The sequence below is a fragment of the Ambystoma mexicanum genome, chromosome 1q (assembly GCF_040938575.1).
Source record: "Ambystoma mexicanum isolate Mex_15411 chromosome 1q, UKY_AmexF1_1, whole genome shotgun sequence".
Taxonomy (NCBI): domain Eukaryota; kingdom Metazoa; phylum Chordata; class Amphibia; order Caudata; family Ambystomatidae; genus Ambystoma; species Ambystoma mexicanum.
The window spans coordinates 230634442-230656474 of record NC_090922.1 but is presented as its reverse complement, the minus strand read 5'-3'; positions in this window follow the sequence as shown (position 1 = coordinate 230656474).

Sequence of the window (22033 nt, the reverse complement as noted above, 5' to 3'; positions counted from 1 at the left end):
TGAATGTCCCAAAAACATTTGCAGCCTGAAAGGGGCATTAACCCGCATCCTAGACCACTGAAATTCCCAAAAATATTTCTGCCACGAAAAATGCATCCTATACCCCTGAAAGCTCAGAATATGTTAGCAGCCCAAAGAAGGCCTTAAAATGCATTTTAGGCCTAAAAAAATGTTGAAAACTTTGGAAGCCCAAAAAAAGGGTTTATGGTAATCCTAGAGCCCCTAAAGTGCAGAAAATGTTGGTGGACCAAAAACTGTGTCAGAGATCTCTGAATGTCCCAAAAACATTTGCAGACTTTAAGATGCATTAACCCGCATCCTAGACCACTGAAATTCCCAGAAATATTTTTGGCACGAAAAATGCATCCTACACCCCTGAAAGTTCAGAAAATGTTGGCAGCCCAAAAAAGGCATTAAAACGCATTTTAGACCTCCAAAAATGTTGAACACTTTGGAGGCCCAGAAAAGAGGTTTACAGGCATCCTAGACCCCCTAAAGTCCAGAAAGTATTGGTGGACTAAAACCTGTGTCAGAGAGCTTTGAATGCCCCAAAACATTTGCAGCCTGAAAGGGGCATTAACCCGCATCCTAGACCACTGAAATTTCCCAAAATATTTTTGGCACGAAAAATGCATCCTACACCCCTGAAAGTTCAGAAAATGTTGGCAGCTCAAAAAAATGCCTTAAAATGCACCTTAGGCCTTCAAAAATGTTGAAAACTTTGGAGGCCCAAAAACAGGCTTTACAGGCACCCTAGACCCCCTAAAGTCCAGAAAATGTTGGTGGACCAAAAACGGTGGCAGAGAGCTCTGAATGTCCCAAAAACATTTGCAGCCTGAAAGGGGCATTAACCCGCATCCTAGACCACTGAAATTCCCAAAAATATTTCTGCCACGAAAAATGCATCCTATACCCCTGAAAGCTCAGAATATGTAAGCAGCCCAAAGAAGGCCTTAAAATGCATTTTAGGCCTAAAAAAATGTTGAAAACTTTGGATGCCCAAAAAAGGGGTTCATAGGCATCCTAGAGCCCCTAAAGTCCAGAAAATGTTGGTGGACCAAAAACTGTGTCAGAGATCTCTGAATGTCCCAAAAACATTTGCCGACTTAAAGATGCATTAACCCGCATCCTAGACCACTGAAATTCCCAGAAATATTTTTGGCACGAAAAATGCATCCTACACCCCTGAAAGTTCAGAAAATGTTGGCAGCCCAAAAAAGGCATTAAAATGCATTTTAGACCTCCAAAAATGTTGAACACTTTGGAGGCCCAGAAAAGAGGTTAACAGGCATCCTAGACCCCCAAAAAGTCCAGAGAATGTTGGTGGACCAAATATGGTGTCAGAGAGCTCTGAATGTCCCAAAAACATTTGCAGCCTGAAAGGGGCATTAACCCGCATCCTAGAGCACTGAAATTCCCAAAAATATTTTTGGCACGGAAAATGCATCCTACACCCCTGAAAGTTCAGAAAATGTTGGCAGCTCAAAACAAATGCCTTAAAATGCATCTTAGGCCTTCAAAAATGTTGAAAACTTTGGAGACATAAAAAAGGGATTTACAGGCATCCTAGACCCCCTAAAGTCCAGAAAATATTGGTGGACCAAAAACTGTGTCAGAGAACTTTGAATGTCCCAAAAACATTTGCAGCCTGAAAGGGGCATTAACCCGCATCCTAGACCACTGAAATTCCCAGAAATACTTTTGGCACGAAAAATGCATCCTACACCCCTGAAATTTCTGAATATGTTAGCAGCCCAAAAAAGGCATTAAAATGCATTTTAGACCTGCAAAAATTGTTGAAAACTTTGGAGGCCCAAAAAAGGGGTTTACAGGCATCCTAGACCCCCTAAAGTCCAGAACATGTTGGTGGACCAAAAACTGTGTCAGAGAGCTCTGAATGTCCCAAAAACATTTTCAGACTTAAATATGCATTAACCCGCATCCTAGACCACTGAAATTCCCAGAAATATTTTTGGCACGAAAAATGCATCCTATACCCCTGAAAGTTCAGAATATGTTAGCAGCCCAAAAAAGGCATTAAAATGCATTTTAGACCTGCAAAAAATGTTGAAAACTTTGGAGGCCCAAAAAAGGGGTTTACAGGCATCCTAGACCTCCTAAAGTCCAGAGAATGTTGGTGGACCAAATATGGTGTCAGATAGCTCTGAATGTCCCAAAAACATTTGCAGCCTGAAAGGGGCATTAACCCGCATCCTAGACCACTGAAATTCCCAAAAATATTTTTGGCACGGAAAATGCATCCTACACCCCTGAAAGTTCAGAAAATGTTGGCAGCCCAAAACAAATGCCTTAAAATGCATCTTAGGCCTTCAAAAATGTTGAAAACTTTGGAGACCCAAAAAAGGGGTTTACAGGCATCCTAGACCCCCTAAAGTCCACTAAAGTCCAGAAAATATTGGTGGACCAAAAACTGTGTCAGAGAGCTTTGAATGTCCCAAAAACATTTGCAGCCTGAAAGGGGCATTAACCCGCACCCTAGACCACTGAAATTCCCAAAATTATATTTGGCACGAAAAATGCATCCTACACCCGTGAAAGTTCAGAATATGTCAGCAGCCCAAAAAAGGCCTTAAAATGCATTTTAGGCCTACAAAAATGTTGAAAACTTTGGAGACCCAAAAAAGGGGTTTACAGGCATCCTAGACCCCTAAAGTCCAGAAAATATTGGTGGACCAAAAACGGTGTCAGAGAGCTCTGAATGTCCCAAAAACATTTGCAGCCTGAAAGGGGCATTAACCCGCATCCTAGACCACTGAAATTCCCAAAAATATATTTGGCACGAAAAATGCATCCTACACCCCTGAAAGTTCAGAATATGTTAGCAGCCCAAAAAAGGCCTTAAAATGCATTATAGGCCTCAAAAATGTAAACAAATCTTTGGAGGCCCAAAAAAAGGGTTTATAGGCATCCTAGACCCCCTAAAGTCCAGAAAATATTGGTGGACCAAAAACTGTGTCAGAGAGCTTTGAATGCCCCAAAACATTTGCAGCCTGAAAGGGGCATTAACCCGCATCCTAGACCACTGAAATTTCCCAAAATATTTTTGGCACGAAAAATGCAATCTACACCCCTGAAAGTTCAGAAAATGTTGGCAGCTCAAAAAAATGCCTTAAAATGCATCTAGGCCTTCAAAAATGTTGAAAACCTTGGAGGTCCAAAAAAGGGGTTTACAGGCACCGTAGACCCCCTAAAGTCCAGAAAATGTTGGTGGACCAAAAACGGTGTCAGAGAGCTCTGAATGTCCCAAAAACATTTGCAGCCTGAAAGGGGCATTAACCCGCATCCTAGACCACTGAAATTCCCAAAAATATTTCTGCCACGAAAAATGCATCCTATACCCCTGAAAGCTCAGAATATGTTAGCAGCCCAAAGAAGGCCTTAAAATGCATTTTAGGCCTACAAAAATGTTGAAAACTTTGGAAGCCCAAAAAAGGGGTTTATAGGCATCCTAGAGCCCCTAAAGTCCAGAAAATGTTGGTGGACCAAAAACTGTGTCAGAGAGCTCTGAATGTCCCAAAAACATTTGCAGACTTAAAAATGCATTAACCCGCATCCTAGACCACTGCAATTCCCAGAAATATTTGTGGCACGACAAATGCATCCTACACCCCTGAAAGTTCAGAAAATGTTGGCAGCTCAAAAAAGACATTAAAATGCATTTTAGACCTGCAAAAATGTTGAAAACTTTGGAGGCCCAAAAAAGGGGTTTACAGGCATCCTAGACCCCCTAAAGTCCAGAGAATGTTGGTGGAAAAAATATGGTGTCAGAGAGCCCTGAATGTCCCAAAACATTTGCAGCCTGAAAGGGGCATTAACCCGCATCCTAGACCACTGAAATTCCCAAAAATATTTTTGGCACGAAAAATGCATCCTACACCCCTGAAAGTTCAGAAAATGTTGGCAGCTCAAAAAAATGCCTTAAAATGCATCTAGGCCTTCAAAAATGTTGAAAACCTTGGAGGTCCAAAAAAGGGGTTTACAGGCACCCTAGACCCTCTAAAGTCCAGAAAATGTTGGTGGACCAAAAACGGTGTCAGAGAGCTCTGAATGTCCCAAAAACATTTGCAGACTTAAACGGGCATTAACCCGCATCCGAGACCACTGAAATTCCCAGAAATATTTTTGGCACGAAAAATGCATCCTACACCGCTGAAAGCTCAGAATATGTTAGCAGCCCAAAGAAGGCCTTAAAATGCATTTTAGGCCTACAAAAATGTTGAAAACTTTGTAAGCCCAAGAAAGGGGTTTATAGGCATCCTAGAGCCCCTAAAGTCCAGAAAATGTTGGTGGACCAAAAACTGTGTCAGAGAGCTCTGAATGTTCCAAAAACATTTGCAGACTTAAAGATGCATTAACCCGAATCCTAGACCACTGAAATTCCCAGAAATATTTTTGGCACGAAAAATGCATCCTACACCCCTGAAAGTTCAGAAAATGTTGGCAGCTCAAAAAAGGCATTAAAATGCATTTTAGACCTGCAAAAATGTTGAAACCTTTGGAGGCCCAAAACAGGGGTTTACAGGCATCCTAGACCCCCTAAAGTCCAGAGAATGTTGGTGGACCAAATATAGTGTCAGAGAGCTCTGAATGTCCCAAAAACATTTGCAGCCTGAAAGGGGCATTAACCCGCATCCTAGACCACTGAAATTCCCAAAACTATTTTTGTCACGGAAAATGCATCCTACACCCCTGAAAGTTCAGAAAATTTTGGCAGCTCAAAACAAATGCCTTAAAATGCATTTTAGGCCTTCAAAAATGTTGAAAACTTTGGAGACCCAAAAAAGGGTTTTACAGGCATCCTAGACCCCCTAAAGTCCAGAAAATATTGGTGGACCAAAAACTGTGTCAGAGAGCTTTGAATGTCCCAAAAACATTTGCAGCCTGAAAGGGGCATTAACCCGCATCCTAGACCACTGAAATTCCCAGAAATATTTTTGGCACGAAAAATGCATCCTACACCCCTGAAATTTCCGAATATGTTAGCAGCCCAAAAAAGGCATTAAAATGCATTTTAGACCTGCAAAAAATGTTGAAAACTTTGGAGGCCCAAAAAAAGGGTTTACAGGCATCCTAGATCCCCTAAAGTCCAGAAAATGTTGGTGGACCAAAAACTGTGTCAGAGAGCTCTGAATGTCCCAAAAACATTTGCAGACTTAAAGGGGAATTAACCCGCATACAAGACCACTGAAATTCCCAGAAATTTTTTTGGCACGAAAAATGCATCCTACACCCCTGAAGGTTCAGAATATGTTAGCAGCCCAATAAAGGCATTAAAATGCATTTTAGACCTACAAAAATGTTGAAAACTTTGGAGGCCCAAAAAAGGGGTTTACAGGCATCCTAGACCCCCTAAAGTCCAGAGAATGTTGGTGGACCAAATATGGTGTCAGAGAGCTCTGAATGTCCCAAAAACATTTGCAGCCTGAAAGGGGCATTAACCCGCATCCTAGACCACTGAAATTCCCAAAAATATTTTTGCCACGGAAAATGCATCCTACACCCCTGAAAGTTCAGAAAATTTTGGCAGCTCAAAACAAATGCCTTAAAATGCATCTTAGGCCTTCAAAAATGTTGAAAACTTTGGAGACCCAAAAAAGGGGTTTACAGGCATCCTAGACCCCCTAAAGTCCAGAAAATATTGGTGGACCAAAAACTGTGTCAGAGAGCTTTGAATGTCCCAAAAACATTTTCAGCCTGAAAGGGGCATTAACCCGCATCCTAGACCACTGAAATTCCCAAAAATATTTTTGCCATGAAAAATGCCTCCTACACCCCTGAAAGTTCAGAATATGTTAGCAGCCCAAAAAAGACCTTAAAATGCATTATAGGCCTGCAAAAATGTAAAAACAAATCTTTGGAGGCCCAAAAAAGGGGTTTATAGGCATCCTAGACCCCCTAAAGTCCAGAAAATATTGGTGGACTAAAACCTGTGTCAGAGAGCTTTGAATGCCCCAAAACATTTGCAGCCTGAAAGGGGCATTAACCCGCATCCTAGACCACTGAAATTTCCCAAAATATTTTTGGCACGAAAAAATCATCCTACACCCCTGAAAGTTCAGAAAATGTTGGCAGCTCAAAAAAATGCCTTAAAATGCATCTTAGGCCTTCAAAAATGTTGAAAACTTTGGAGGCCCAAAAACAGGCTTTACAGGCACCCTAGACCCCTAAAGTCCAGAAAATGTTGGTGGACCAAAAACGGTGGCAGAGAGCTCTGAATGTCCCAAAAACATTTGCAGCCTGAAAGGGGCATTAACCCGCATCCTAGACCACTGAAATTCCCAAAAATATTTCTGCCACGAAAAATGCATCCTATACCCCTGAAAGCTCAGAATATGTTAGCAGCCCAAAGAAGGCCTTAAAATGCATTTTAGGCCTAAAAAAAAGTTGAAAACTTTGGAAGCCCAAAAAAGAGGTTTATAGGCATCCTAGAGCCCCTAAAGTCCAGAAAATGTTGGTGGACCAAAAACTGTGTCAGAGATCTCTGAATGTCCCAAAAACATTTGCAGACTTAAAGATGCATTAACCCGCATCCTAGACCACTGAAATTCCCAGAAATATTTTTGGCACGAAAAATGCATCCTACACCCCTGAAAGCTCAGAATATGTTAGCAGCCCGAAGAAGGCCTTAAAATGCATTTTAGGCCTGCCTAAAAAAATGTTGAAAACTTTGGACGCCCAAAAAAGGGGTTTATAGGCACCCTAGAGCCCCTAAAGTCCAGAAAATGTTGGTGGACCAAAAACTGTGTCAGAGATCTCTGAATGTCCCAAAAACATTTGCAGACTTAAAGATGCATTAACCCGCATCCTAGACCACTGAAATTCCCAGAAATATTTTTGGCACGAAAAATGCATCCTACACCCCTGAAAGTTCAGAAAATGTTGGCAGCCCAAAAAAGGCATTAAAATGCATTTTAGACCTCCAAAAATGTTGAACACTTTGGAGGCCCAGAAAAGAGGTTTACAAGCATCCTAGACCCCCTAAAGTCCAGAGAATGTTGGTGGACCAAATATGGTGTCAGAGAGCCCTGAATGTCCCAAAACATTTGCAGCCTGAAAGGGGCATTAACCCGCATCCTAGACCCCTGAAATTCCCAAAAATATTTTTGGCACGAAAAATGCATCCTACACCCCTGAAAGTTCTGAAACTGTTGGCAGCTCAAAAAAAAGGCCTTAAAATGCATCTTATGCCTTCAAAAATGATGAAAACTTTGGAGGCCCAAAAATGGAGTTTACAGGCCTCCTAGACCCCTAAAGTCCAGAAAATGATGGTGGACTAAAAATGGTGTCAGAGAGCTCTGAATGTCCCAAAAACATTTGCAGCCTGAAAGGGGCATTAACCCGCATCCTAGACCACTGAAATTTCCCGAAATATTTTTGGCGCGAAAAATGCATCCTACACCCCTGAAAGTTCAGAAAATGTTGGCAGCTCAAAAAAATGCCTTAAAATGCATCTAGGCCTTCAAAAATGTTGAAAACCTTGGAGGTCCAAAAAAGGGGTTTACAGGCACCCTAGACCCCCTAAAGTCCAGAAAATGTTGGTGGACCAAAAACGGTGTCAGAGAGCTCTGAATGTCCCAAAAACATTTGCAGACTTAAACGGGCATTAACCCGCATCCGAGACCACTGAAATTCCCAGAAATATTTTGGCACGAAAAATGCATCCTACACCGCTGAAAGCTCAGAATATGTTAGCAGCCCAAAGAAGGCCTTAAAATGCATTTTAGGCCTACAAAAATGTTGAAAACTTTGTAAGCCCAAAAAAGGGGTTTATAGGCATCCTAGAGCCCCTAAAGTCCAGAAAATGTTGGTGGACCAAAAACTGTGTCAGAGAGCTCTGAATGTTCCAAAAACATTTGCAGACTTAAAGATGCATTAACCCGAATCCTAGACCACTGAAATTCCCAGAAATATTTTTGGCACGAAAAATGCATCCTACACCGCTGAAAGTTCAGAAAATGTTGGCAGCTCAAAAAAGGCATTAAAATGCATTTTAGACCTGCAAAAATGTTGAAAACTTTGGAAGCCCAAAAAAGAGGTTTATAGGCATCCTAGAGCCCCTAAAGTCCAGAGAATGTTGGTGGACCAAATATAGTGTCAGAGAGCTCTGAATGTCCCAAAAACATTTGCAGCCTAAAAGGGGCATTAACCCGCATCCTAGACCACTGAAATTCCCAAAATATTTTTGGCACGAAAAATGCATCCTACACCCCTGAAAGTTCAGAAAATGTTGGCAGCTCAAAAAAATGCCTTAAAATGCATCTTAGGCCTTCAAAAATGTTGAAAACTTTGGAGGCCCAAAAACAGGCTTTACAGGCACCCTAGACCCCCTAAAGTCCAGAAAATGTTGGTGGACCAAAAACGGTGGCAGAGAGCTCTGAATGTCCCAAAAACATTTGCAGCCTGAAAGGGGCATTAACCCGCATCCTAGACCACTGAAATTCCCAAAAATATTTCTGCCACGAAAAATGCATCCTATACCCCTGAAAGCTCAGAATATGTTAGCAGCCCAAAGAAGGCCTTAAAATGCATTTTAGGCCTAAAAAAATGTTGAAAACTTTGGACGCCCAAAAAAGGGGTTTATAGGCACCCTAGAGCCCCTAAAGTACAGAAAATGTTGGTGGACCAAAAACTGTGTCAGAGAGCTCTGAATGTCCCAAAAACATTTGCAGACTTAAAGATGCATTAACCCGAATCCTAGACCACTGAAATTCCCAGAAATATTTTTGGCACGAAAAATGCATCCTACACCCCTGAAAGTTCAGAAAATGTTGGCAGCTCAAAAAAGGCATTAAAATGCATTTTAGACCTGCAAAAATGTTGAAAATTTTGGAGGCCCAAAAAAGGGGTTTACAGGCATCCTAGACCCCCTAAAGTCCAGAGAATGTTGGTGGACCAAATATAGTGTCAGAGAGCTCTGAATGTCCCAAAAACATTTGCAGCCTGAAAGGGGCATTAACCCGCATCCTAGACCACTGAAATTCCCAAAACTATTTTTGTCACGGAAAATGCATCCTACACCCCTGAAAGTTCAGAAAATTTTGGCAGCTCAAAACAAATGCCTTAAAATGCATTTTAGGCCTTCAAAAATGTTGAAAACTTTGGAGACCCAAAAAAGGGGTTTACAGGCATCCTAGACCCTCTAAAGTCCAGAAAATATTGGTGGACCAAAAACTGTGTCAGAGAGTTTTGAATGTCCCAAAAACATTTTCAGCCTGAAAGGGGCATTAACGCGCATCCTAGACCACTGAAATTCCCAAAAATATTTCTGCCACGAAAAATGCATCCTTTACCCCTGAAAGCTCAGAATATGTAAGCAGCCCAAAGAAGGCCTTAAAATGCATTTTAGGCCTAAAAAAATGTTGAAAACTTTGGACGCCCAAAAAAGGGGTTTATAGGCACCCTAGAGCCCCTAAAGTACAGAAAATGTTGGTGGACCAAAAACTGTGTCAGAGAGCTCTGAATGTCCCAAAAACATTTTCAGCCTGAAAGGGGCATTAACCCGCATCCTAGACCACTGAAATTCCCAAAAATATTTTCTGCACGAAAAATGCATCCTACACCCCTGAAAGTTCAGAATATGTTAGCAGCCCAAAAAAGGCCTTAAAATGCATTATAGGCCTGCAAAAATGTAAAAACAAATCTTTGGAGGCCCAAAAAAGGGGTTTATAGGCATCCTAGACCCCCTAAAGTCCAGAAAATATTGGTGGACTAAAACCTGTGTCAGAGAGCTTTGAATGCCCCAAAACATTTGCAGCCTGAAAGGGGCATTAACCCGCATCCTAGACCACTGAAATTTCCCAAAATATTTTTGGCACGAAAAATGCATCCTACACCCCTGAAAGTTCAGAAAATGTTGGCAGCTCAAAAAAATGCCTTAAAATGCATCTTAGGCCTTCAAAAATGTTGAAAACTTTGGAGGCCCAAAAACAGGCTTTACAGGCACCCTAGACCCCCTAAAAAAACGGTGGCAGAGAGCTCTGAATGTCCCAAAAACATTTGCAGCCTGAAAGGGGCATTAACCCGCATCCTAGACCACTGAAATTCTCAAAAATATTTCTGCCACGAAAAATGCATCCTATACCCCTGAAAGCTCAGAATATGTTAGCAGCCCAAAGAAGGCCTTAAAATGCATTTTAGGCCTAAAAAAATGTTGAAAACTTTGGATGCCCAAAAAAGGGGTTTATAGTCATCCTAGAGCCCCTAAAGTCCAGAAAATATTGGTGGACCAAAAACTGTGTCAGAGAGCTTTGAATGTCCCAAAAACATTTTCAGCCTGAAAGGGGCATTAACCCGCATCCTAGACCACTGAAATTCCCAAAAATATTTTTGGCACGAAAAATGCATCCTACACCCCTGAAAGTTCAGAATATGTTAGCAGCCCAAAAAAGGCCTTAAAATGCATTATAGGCCTGCAAAAATGTAAAAACAAATCTTTGGAGGCCCAAAAAAGGGGTTTATAGGCATCCTAGACCCCCTAAAGTCCAGAAAATATTGGTGGACTAAAACCTGTGTCAGAGAGCTTTGAATGCCCCAAAACATCTGCAGCCTGAAAGGGGCATTAACCCGCATCCTAGACCACTGAAATTTCCCAAAATATTTTTGGCACGAAAAATGCATCCTACACCCCTGAAAGTTCAGAAAATGTTGGCAGCTCAAAAAAATGCCTTAAAATGCATCTTAGGCCTTCAAAAATGTTGAAAACTTTGGAGGCCCAAAAACAGGCTTTACAGGCACCCTAGACCCCCTAAAGTCCAGAAAATATTGGTGGACTAAAACCTGTGTCAGAGAGCTTTGAATGCCCCAAAACATTTGCAGCCTGAAAGGGGCATTAACCCGCATCCTAGACCACTGAAATTTCCCAAAATATTTTTGGCACGAAAAATGCATCCTACACCCCTGAAAGTTCAGAAAATGTTGGCAGCTAAAAAAAATGCCTTAAAATGCACCTTAGGCCTTCAAAAATGTTGAAAACTTTGGAGGCCCAAAAACAGGCTTTACAGGCACCCTAGACCCCCTAAAGTCCAGAAAATGTTGGTGGACCAAAAACGGTGGCAGAGAGCTCTGAATGTCCCAAAAACATTTGCAGCCTGAAAGGGGCATTAACCCGCATCCTAGACCACTGAAATTCCCAAAAATATTTCTGCCACGAAAAATGCATCCTATACCCCTGAAAGCTCAGAATATGTTAGCAGCCCAAAGAAGGCCTTAAAATGCATTTTAGGCCTAAAAAAATGTTGAAAACTTTGGAAGCCCAAAAAAGGGGTTTATAGGCATCCTAGAGCCCCTAAAGTCCAGAAAATGTTGGTGGACCAAAAACTGTGTCAGAGATCTCTGAATGTCCCAAAAACATTTGCAGACTTTAAGATGCATTAACCCGCATCCTAGACCACTGAAATTCCCAGAAATATTTTTGGCACGAAAAATGCATCCTACACCCCTGAAAGTTCAGAAAATGTTGGCAGCCCAAAAAAGGCATTAAAACGCATTTTAGACCTCCAAAAATGTTGAACACTTTGGAGGCCCAGAAAAGAGGTTTACAGGCATCCTAGACCCCCTAAAGTCCACAAAATATTGGTGGACTAAAACCTGTGTCAGAGAGCTTTGAATGCCCCAAAACATTTGCAGCCTGAAAGGGGCATTAACCCGCATCCTAGACCACTGAAATTTCCCAAAATATTTTTGGCACGAAAAATGCATCCTACACCCCTGAAAGTTCAGAAAATGTTGGCAGCTCAAAAAAATGCCTTAAAATGCACCTTAGGCCTTCAAAAATGTTGAAAACTTTGGAGGCCCAAAAACAGGCTTTACAGGCACCCTAGACCCCCTAAAGTCCAGAAAATGTTGTTGGACCAAAAACGGTGGCAGAGAGCTCTGAATGTCCCAAAAACATTTGCAGCCTGAAAGGGGCATTAACCCGCATCCTAGACCACTGAAATTCCCAAAAATATTTCTGCCACGAAAAATGCATCCTATACCCCTGAAAGCTCAGAATATGTAAGCAGCCCAAAGAAGGCCTTAAAATGCATTTTAGGCCTAAAAAAATGTTGAAAACTTTGGAAGCCCAAAAAAGAGGTTTATAGGCATCCTAGAGCCCCTAAAGTCCAGAAAATGTTGGTGGACCAAAAACTGTGTCAGAGATCTCTGAATGTCCCAAAAACATTTGCAGACTTAAAGATGCATTAACCCGCATCCTAGACCACTGAAATTCCCAGAAATATTTTTGGCACGAAAAATGCATCCTACACCCCTGAAAGTTCAGAAAATGTTGGCAGCCCAAAAAAGGCATTAAAATGCATTTTAGACCTCCAAAAATGTTGAACACTTTGGAGGCCCAGAAAAGAGGTTTACAGGCATCCTAGACCCCCTAAAGTCCAGAAAATATTGGTGGACTAAAACCTGTGTCAGAGAGCTTTGAATGCCCCAAAACATTTGCAGCCTGAAAGGGGCATTAACCCGCATCCTAGACCCCTGAAATTTCCCAAAATATTTTTGGCACGAAAAATGCATCCTACACCCCTGAAAGTTCAGAAAATGTTGGCAGTTCAAAGAAATGCCTTAAAATGCATGTTAGGCCTTCAAAAATGTTGAAAACTTTGGAGGCCCAAAAACAGGCTTTACAGGCATCCTAGACCCCCTAAAGTCCAGAAAATGTTGGTGGACCAAAAACGGTGGCAGAGAGCTCTGAATGTCCCAAAAACATTTGCAGCCTGAAAGGGGCATTAACCCGCATCCTAGACCACTGAAATTCCCAAAAATATTTCTGCCACGAAAAATGCATCCTATACCCCTCAAAGCTCAGAATATGTTAGCAGCCCAAAGAAGGCCTTAAAATGCATTTTAGGCCTAAAAAAATGTTGAAAACTTTGGAAGCCCAAAAAAGAGGTTTATAGGCATCCTAGAGCCCCTAAAGTCCAGAAAATGTTGGTGGACCAAAAACTGTGTCAGAGATCTCTGAATGTCCCAAAAACATTTGCAGACTTAAAGATGCATTAACCCGCATCCTAGACCACTGAAATTCCCAGAAATATTTTTGGCACGAAAAATGCATCCTACACCCCTGAAAGTTCAGAAAATGTTGGCAGCCCAAAAAAGGCATTAAAATGCATTTTAGACCTCCAAAAATGTTGAACACTTTGGAGGCCCAGAAAAGAGGTTTACAGGCATCCTAGACCCCCTAAAGTCCAGAAAATATTGGTGGACTAAAACCTGTGTCAGAGAGCTTTGAATGCCCCAAAACATTTGCAGCCTGAAAGGGGCATTAACCCGCATCCTAGACCACTGAAATTTCCCAAAATATTTTTGGCACGAAAAATGCATCCTACACCCCGGAAAGTTCAGAAAATGTTGGCAGTTCAAAGAAATGCCTTAAAATGCATGTTAGGCCTTCAAAAATGTTGAAAACTTTGGAGGCCCAAAAACAGGCTTTACAGGCATCCTAGACCCCCTAAAGTCCAGAAAATGTTGGTGGACCAAAAACGGTGGCAGAGAGCTCTGAATGTCCCAAAAACATTTGCAGCCTGAAAGGGGCATTAACCCGCATCCTAGACCACTGAAATTCCCAAAAATATTTCTGCCACGAAAAATGCATCCTATACCCCTCAAAGCTCAGAATATGTTAGCAGCCCAAAGAAGGCCTTAAAATGCATTTTAGGCCTAAAAAAATGTTGAAAACTTTGGATGCCCAAAAAAGGGGTTCATAGGCATCCTAGAGCCCCTAAAGTCCAGAAAATGTTGGTGGACCAAAAACTGTGTCAGAGATCTCTGAATGTCCCAAAAACATTTGCCGACTTAAAGATGCATTAACCCGCATCCTAGACCACTGAAATTCCCAGAAATATTTTTGGCACGGAAAATGCATCCTACACCCCTGAAAGTTCAGAAAATGTTGGCAGCTCAAAACAAATGCCTTAAAATGCATCTTAGGCCTTCAAAAATGTTGAAAACTTTGGAGACATAAAAAAGGGATTTACAGGCATCCTAGACCCCCTAAAGTCCAGAAAATATTGGTGGACCAAAAACTGTGTCAGAGAGCTTTGAATGCCCCAAAACATTTGCAGCCTGAAAGGGGCATTAACCCGCATCCTAGACCACTGAAATTTCCCAAAATATTTTTGGCACGAAAAATGCAATCTACACCCCTGAAAGTTCAGAAAATGTTGGCAGCTCAAAAAAATGCCTTAAAATGCATCTAGGCCTTCAAAAATGTTGAAAACCTTGGAGGTCCAAAAAAGGGGTTTACAGGCACCCTAGACCCCCTAAAGTCCAGAAAATATTGGTGGACCAAAAACTGTGTCAGAGAGCTTTGAATGTCCCAAAAACATTTGCAGCCTGAAAGGGGCATTAACCCGCATCCTAGACCACTGAAATTCCCAGAAATACTTTTGGCACGAAAAATGCATCCTACACCCCTGAAATTTCTGAATATGTTAGCAGCCCAAAAAAGGCATTAAAATGCATTTTAGACCTGCAAAAATTGTTGAAAACTTTGGAGGCCCAAAAAAGGGGTTTACAGGCATCCTAGACCCCCTAAAGTCCAGAAAATGTTGGTGGACCAAAAACTGTGTCAGAGAGCTCTGAATGTCCCAAAAACATTCTCAGACTTAAATATGCATTAACCCGCATCCTAGACCACTGAAATTCCCTGAAATATTTTTGGCACGAAAAATGCATCCTATACCCCTGAAAGTTCAGAATATGTTAGCAGCCCAAAAAAGGCATTAAAATGCATTTTAGACCTGCAAAAAATGTTGAAAACTTTGGAGGCCCAAAAAAGGGGTTTACAGGCATCCTAGACCTCCTAAAGTCCAGAAAATATTGGTGGACTAAAACCTGTGTCAGAGAGCTTTGAATGTCCCAAAAACATTTGCAGCCTGAAAGGGGCATTAACCCGCATCCTAGACCACTGAAATTCCCAAAAATATTTTTGGCACGGAAAATGCATCCTACACCCCTGAAAGTTCAGAAAATGTTGGCAGCCCAAAACAAATGCCTTAAAATGCATCTTAGGCCTTCAAAAATGTTGAAAACTTTGGAGACCCAAAAAAGGGGTTTACAGGCATCCTAGACCCCCTAAAGTCCACTAAAGTCCAGAAAATATTGGTGGACCAAAAACTGTGTCAGAGAGCTTTGAATGTCCCAAAAACATTTGCAGCCTGAAAGGGGCATTAACCCGCACCCTAGACCACTGAAATTCCCAAAATTATATTTGGCACGAAAAATGCATCCTACACCCGTGAAAGTTCAGAATATGTTAGCAGCCCAAAAAAGGCCTTAAAATGCATTTTAGGCCTACAAAAATGTTGAAAACTTTGGAGACCCAAAAAAGGGGTTTACAGGCATCCTAGACCCCTAAAGTCCAGAAAATATTGGTGGACCAAAAACGGTGTCAGAGAGCTCTGAATGTCCCAAAAATATTTGCAGCCTGAAAGGGGCATTAACCCGCATCCTAGACCACTGAAATTCCCAAAAATATATTTGGCACGAAAAATGCATCCTACACCCCTGAAAGTTCAGAATATGTTAGCAGCCCAAAAAAGGCCTTAAAATGCATTATAGGCCTCAAAAATGTAAACAAATCTTTGGAGGCCCAAAAAAAGGGTTTATAGGCATCCTAGACCCCCTAAAGTCCAGAAAATATTGGTGGACCAAAAACTGTGTCAGAGAGCTTTGAATACCCCAAAACATTTGCAGCCTGAAAGGGGCATTAACCCGCATCCTAGACCACTGAAATTTCCCAAAATATTTTTGGCACGAAAAATGCAATCTACACCCCTGAAAGTTCAGAAAATGTTGGCAGCTCAAAAAAATGCCTTAAAATGCATCTAGGCCTTCAAAAATGTTGAAAACCTTGGAGGTCCAAAAAAGGGGTTTACAGGCACCGTAGACCCCCTAAAGTCCAGAAAATGTTGGTGGACCAAAAACGGTGTCAGAGAGCTCTGAATGTCCCAAAAACATTTGCAGCCTGAAAGGGGCATGAACCCGCATCCTAGACCACTGAAATTCCCAAAAATATTTCTGCCACGAAAAATGCATCCTATACCCCTGAAAGCTCAGAATATGTTAGCAGCCCAAAGAAGGCCTTAAAATGCATTTTAGGCCTACAAAAATGTTGAAAACTTTGGAAGCCCAAAAAAGGGGTTAATAGGCATCCTAGAGCCCCTAAAGTCCAGAAAATGTTGGTGGACCAAAAACTGTGTCAGAGAGCTCTGAATGTCCCAAAAACATTTGCAGACTTAAAAATGCATTAACCCGCATCCTAGACCACTGCAATTCCCAGAAATATTTGTGGCACGACAAATGCATCCTACACCCCTGAAAGTTCAGAAAATGTTGGCAGCTCAAAAAAGACATTAAAATGCATTTTAGACCTGCAAAAAAGTTGAAAACTTTGGAGGCCCAAAAAAGGGGTTTACAGGCATCCTAGACCCCCTAAAGTCCAGAGAATGTTGGTGGAAAAAATATGGTGTCAGAGAGCCCTGAATGTCCCAAAACATTTGCAGCCTGAAAGGGGCATTAACCCGCATCCTAGACCACTGAAATTCCCAAAAATATTTTTGGCACGAAAAATGCATCCTACACCCCTGAAAGTTCTGAAACTGTTGGCAGCTCAAAAAAAGGCCTTAAAATGCATCTTATGCCTTCAAAAATGATGAAAACTTTGGAGGCCCAAAAATGGAGTTTACAGGCCTCCTAGACCCCTAAAGTCCAGAAAATGATGGTGGACTAAAAATGGTGTCAGAGAGCTCTGAATGTCCCAAAAACATTTGCAGCCTGAAAGGGGCATTAACCCACATCCTAGACCACTGAAATTTCCCGAAATATTTTTGGCGCGAAAAATGCATCCTACACCCCTGAAAGTTCTGAAAATGTTGGCAGCTCAAAAAAATGCCTTAAAATGCATCTAGGCCTTCAAAAATGTTGAAAACCTTGGAGGTCCAAAAAAGGGGTTTACAGGCACCCTAGACCCCCTAAAGTCCAGAAAATGTTGGTGGACCAAAAACGGTGTCAGAGAGCTCTGAATGTCCCAAAAACATTTGCAGACTTAAACGGGCATTAACCCGCATCCGAGACCACTGAAATTCCCAGAAATATTTTTGGCACGAAAAATGCATCCTACACCGCTGAAAGCTCAGAATATGTTAGCAGCCCAAAGAAGGCCTTAAAATGCATTTTAGGCCTACAAAAATGTTGAAAACTTTGTAAGCCCAAGAAAGGGGTTTATAGGCATCCTAGAGCCCCTAAAGTCCAGAAAATGTTGGTGGACCAAAAACTGTGTCAGAGAGCTCTGAATGTTCCAAAAACATTTGCAGACTTAAAGATGCATTAACCCGAATCCTAGACCACTGAAATTCCCAGAAATATTTTTGGCACGAAAAATGCATCCTACACCCCTGAAAGTTCAGAAAATGTTGGCAGCTCAAAAAAGGCATTAAAATGCATTTTAGACCTGCAAAAATGTTGAAACCTTTGGAGGCCCAAAAAAGGGGTTTACAGGCATCCTAGACCCCCTAAAGTCCAGAGAATGTTGGTGGACCAAATATAGTGTCAGAGAGCTCTGAATGTCCCAAAAACATTTGCAGCCTGAAAGGGGCATTAACCCGCATCCTAGACCACTGAAATTCCCAGAAATATTTTTGGCACGAAAAATGCATCCTACACCCCTGAAATTTCCGAATATGTTAGCAGCCCAAAAAAGGCATTAAAATGCATTTTAGACCTGCAAAAAATGTTGAAAACTTTGGAGGCCCAAAAAAAGGGTTTACAGGCATCCTAGATCCCCTAAAGTCCAGAAAATGTTGGTGGACCAAAAACTGTGTCAGAGAGCTCTGAATGTCCCAAAAACATTTGCAGACTTAAAGGGGAATTAACCCGCATCCAAGACCACTGAAATTCCCAGAAATATTTTTGGCACGAAAAATGCATCCTACACCCCTGAAGGTTCAGAATATGTTAGCAGCCCAATAAAGGCATTAAAATGCATTTTAGACCTACAAAAATGTTGAAAACTTTGGAGGCCCAAAAAAGGGGTTTACAGGCATCCTAGACCCCCTAAAGTCCAGAGAATGTTGGTGGACCAAATATGGTGTCAGAGAGCTCTGAATGTCCCAAAAACATTTGCAGCCTGAAAGGGGCATTAACCCGCATCCTAGACCACTGAAATTCCCAAAAATATTTTTGCCACGGAAAATGCATCCTACACCCCTGAAAGTTCAGAAAATTTTGGCAGCTCAAAACAAATGCCTTAAAATGCATCTTAGGCCTTCAAAAATGTTGAAAACTTTGGAGACCCAAAAAAGGGGTTTACAGGCATCCTAGACCCCCTAAAGTCCAGAAAATATTGGTGGACCAAAAACTGTGTCAGAGAGCTTTGAATGTCCCAAAAACATTTTCAGCCTGAAAGGGGCATTAACCCGCATCCTAGACCACTGAAATTCCCAAAAATATTTTTGGCACGAAAAATGCATCCTACACCCCTGAAAGTTCAGAATATGTTAGCAGCCCAAAAAAGGCCTTAAAATGCATTATAGGCCTGCAAAAATGTAAAAACAAATCTTTGGAGGCCCAAAAAAGGGGTTTATAGGCATCCTAGACCCCCTAAAGTCCAGAAAATATTGGTGGACTAAAACCTGTGTCAGAGAGCTTTGAATGCCCCAAAACATTTGCAGCCTGAAAGGGGCATTAACCCGCATCCTAGACCACTGAAATTTCCCAAAATATTTTTGGCACGAAAAAATCATCCTACACCCCTGAAAGTTCAGAAAATGTTGGCAGCTCAAAAAAATGCCTTAAAATGCATCTTAGGCCTTCAAAAATGTTGAAAACTTTGGAGGCCCAAAAACAGGCTTTACAGGCACCCTAGACCCCTAAAGTCCAGAAAATGTTGGTGGACCAAAAACGGTGGCAGAGAGCTCTGAATGTCCCAAAAACATTTGCAGCCTGAAAGGGGCATTAACCCGCATCCTAGACCACTGAAATTCCCAAAAATATTTCTGCCACGAAAAATGCATCCTATACCCCTGAAAGCTCAGAATATGTTAGCAGCCCAAAGAAGGCCTTAAAATGCATTTTAGGCCTAAAAAAATGTTGAAAACTTTGGAAGCCCATAAAAGAGGTTCATAGGCATCCTAGAGCCCCTAAAGTCCAGAAAATGTTGGTGGACCAAAAACTGTGTCAGAGATCTCTGAATGTCCCAAAAACATTTGCAGACTTAAAGATGCATTAACCCGCATCCTAGACCACTGAAATTCCCAGAAATATTTTTGGCACGAAAAAATGCATCCTACACCCCTGAAAGCTCAGAATATGTTAGCAGCCCGAAGAAGGCCTTAAAATGCATTTTAGGCCTGCCTAAAAAAATGTTGAAAACTTTGGACGCCCAAAAAAGGGGTTTATAGGCACCCTAGAGCCCCTAATGTCCAGAAAATGTTGGTGGACCAAAAACTGTGTCAGAGATCTCTGAATGTCCCAAAAACATTTGCAGACTTAAAGATGCATTAACCCGCATCCTAGACCACTGAAATTCCCAGAAATATTTTTGGCACGAAAAATGCATCCTACACCCCTGAAAGTTCAGAAAATGTTGGCAGCCCAAAAAAGGCATTAAAATGCATTTTAGACCTCCAAAAATGTTGAACACTTTGGAGGCCCAGAAAAGAGGTTTACAAGCATCCTAGACCCCCTAAAGTCCAGAGAATGTTGGTGGACCAAATATGGTGTCAGAGAGCCCTGAATGTCCCAAAACATTTGCAGCCTGAAAGGGGCATTAACCCGCATCCTAGACCCCTGAAATTCCCAAAAATATTTTTGGCACGAAAAATGCATCCTACACCCCTGAAAGTTCTGAAACTGTTGGCAGCTCAAAAAAAAGGCCTTAAAATGCATCTTATGCCTTCAAAAATGATGAAAACTTTGGAGGCCCAAAAATGGAGTTTACAGGCCTCCTAGACCCCTAAAGTCCAGAAAATGATGGTGGACTAAAAATGGTGTCAGAGAGCTCTGAATGTCCCAAAAACATTTGCAGCCTGAAAGGGGCATTAACCCGCATCCTAGACCACTGAAATTTCCCGAAATATTTTTGGCGCGAAAAATGCATCCTACACCCCTGAAAGTTCAGAAAATGTTGGCAGCTCAAAAAAATGCCTTAAAATGCATCTAGGCCTTCAAAAATGTTGAAAACCTTGGAGGTCCAAAAAAGGGGTTTACAGGCACCCTAGACCCCCTAAAGTCCAGAAAATGTTGGTGGACCAAAAACGGTGTCAGAGAGCTCTGAATGTCCCAAAAACATTTGCAGACTTAAACGGGCATTAACCCGCATCCGAGACCACTGAAATTCCCAGAAATATTTTGGCACGAAAAATGCATCCTACACCGCTGAAAGCTCAGAATATGTTAGCAGCCCAAAGAAGGCCTTAAAATGCATTTTAGGCCTACAAAAATGTTGAAAACTTTGTAAGCCCAAAAAAGGGGTTTATAGGCATCCTAGAGCCCCTAAAGTCCAGAAAATGTTGGTGGACCAAAAACTGTGTCAGAGAGCTCTGAATGTTCCAAAAACATTTGCAGACTTAAAGATGCATTAACCCGAATCCTAGACCACTGAAATTCCCAGAAATATTTTTGGCACGAAAAATGCATCCTACACCGCTGAAAGTTCAGAAAATGTTGGCAGCTCAAAAAAGGCATTAAAATGCATTTTAGACCTGCAAAAATGTTGAAAACTTTGGAAGCCCAAAAAAGAGGTTTATAGGCATCCTAGAGCCCCTAAAGTCCAGAGAATGTTGGTGGACCAAATATAGTGTCAGAGAGCTCTGAATGTCCCAAAAACATTTGCAGCCTAAAAGGGGCATTAACCCGCATCCTAGACCACTGAAATTCCCAAAATATTTTTGGCACGAAAAATGCATCCTACACCCCTGAAAGTTCAGAAAATGTTGGCAGCTCAAAAAAATGCCTTAAAATGCATCTTAGGCCTTCAAAAATGTTGAAAACTTTGGAGGCCCAAAAACAGGCTTTACAGGCACCCTAGACCCCCTAAAGTCCAGAAAATGTTGGTGGACCAAAAACGGTGGCAGAGAGCTCTGAATGTCCCAAAAACATTTGCAGCCTGAAAGGGGCATTAACCCGCATCCTAGACCACTGAAATTCCCAAAAATATTTCTGCCACGAAAAATGCATCCTATACCCCTGAAAGCTCAGAATATGTTAGCAGCCCAAAGAAGGCCTTAAAATGCATTTTAGGCCTAAAAAAATGTTGAAAACTTTGGACGCCCAAAAAAGGGGTTTATAGGCACCCTAGAGCCCCTAAAGTACAGAAAATGTTGGTGGACCAAAAACTGTGTCAGAGAGCTCTGAATGTCCCAAAAACATTTGCAGACTTAAAGATGCATTAACCCGAATCCTAGACCACTGAAATTCCCAGAAATATTTTTGGCACGAAAAATGCATCCTACACCCCTGAAAGTTCAGAAAATGTTGGCAGCTCAAAAAAGGCATTAAAATGCATTTTAGACCTGCAAAAATGTTGAAAATTTTGGAGGCCCAAAAAAGGGGTTTACAGGCATCCTAGACCCCCTAAAGTCCAGAGAATGTTGGTGGACCAAATATAGTGTCAGAGAGCTCTGAATGTCCCAAAAACATTTGCAGCCTGAAAGGGGCATTAACCCGCATCCTAGACCACTGAAATTCCCAAAACTATTTTTGTCACGGAAAATGCATCCTACACCCCTGAAAGTTCAGAAAATTTTGGCAGCTCAAAACAAATGCCTTAAAATGCATTTTAGGCCTTCAAAAATGTTGAAAACTTTGGAGACCCAAAAAAGGGGTTTACAGGCATCCTAGACCCTCTAAAGTCCAGAAAATATTGGTGGACCAAAAACTGTGTCAGAGAGTTTTGAATGTCCCAAAAACATTTTCAGCCTGAAAGGGGCATTAACGCGCATCCTAGACCACTGAAATTCCCAAAAATATTTTTGGCACGAAAAATGCATCCTACACCCCTGAAAGTTCAGAATATGTT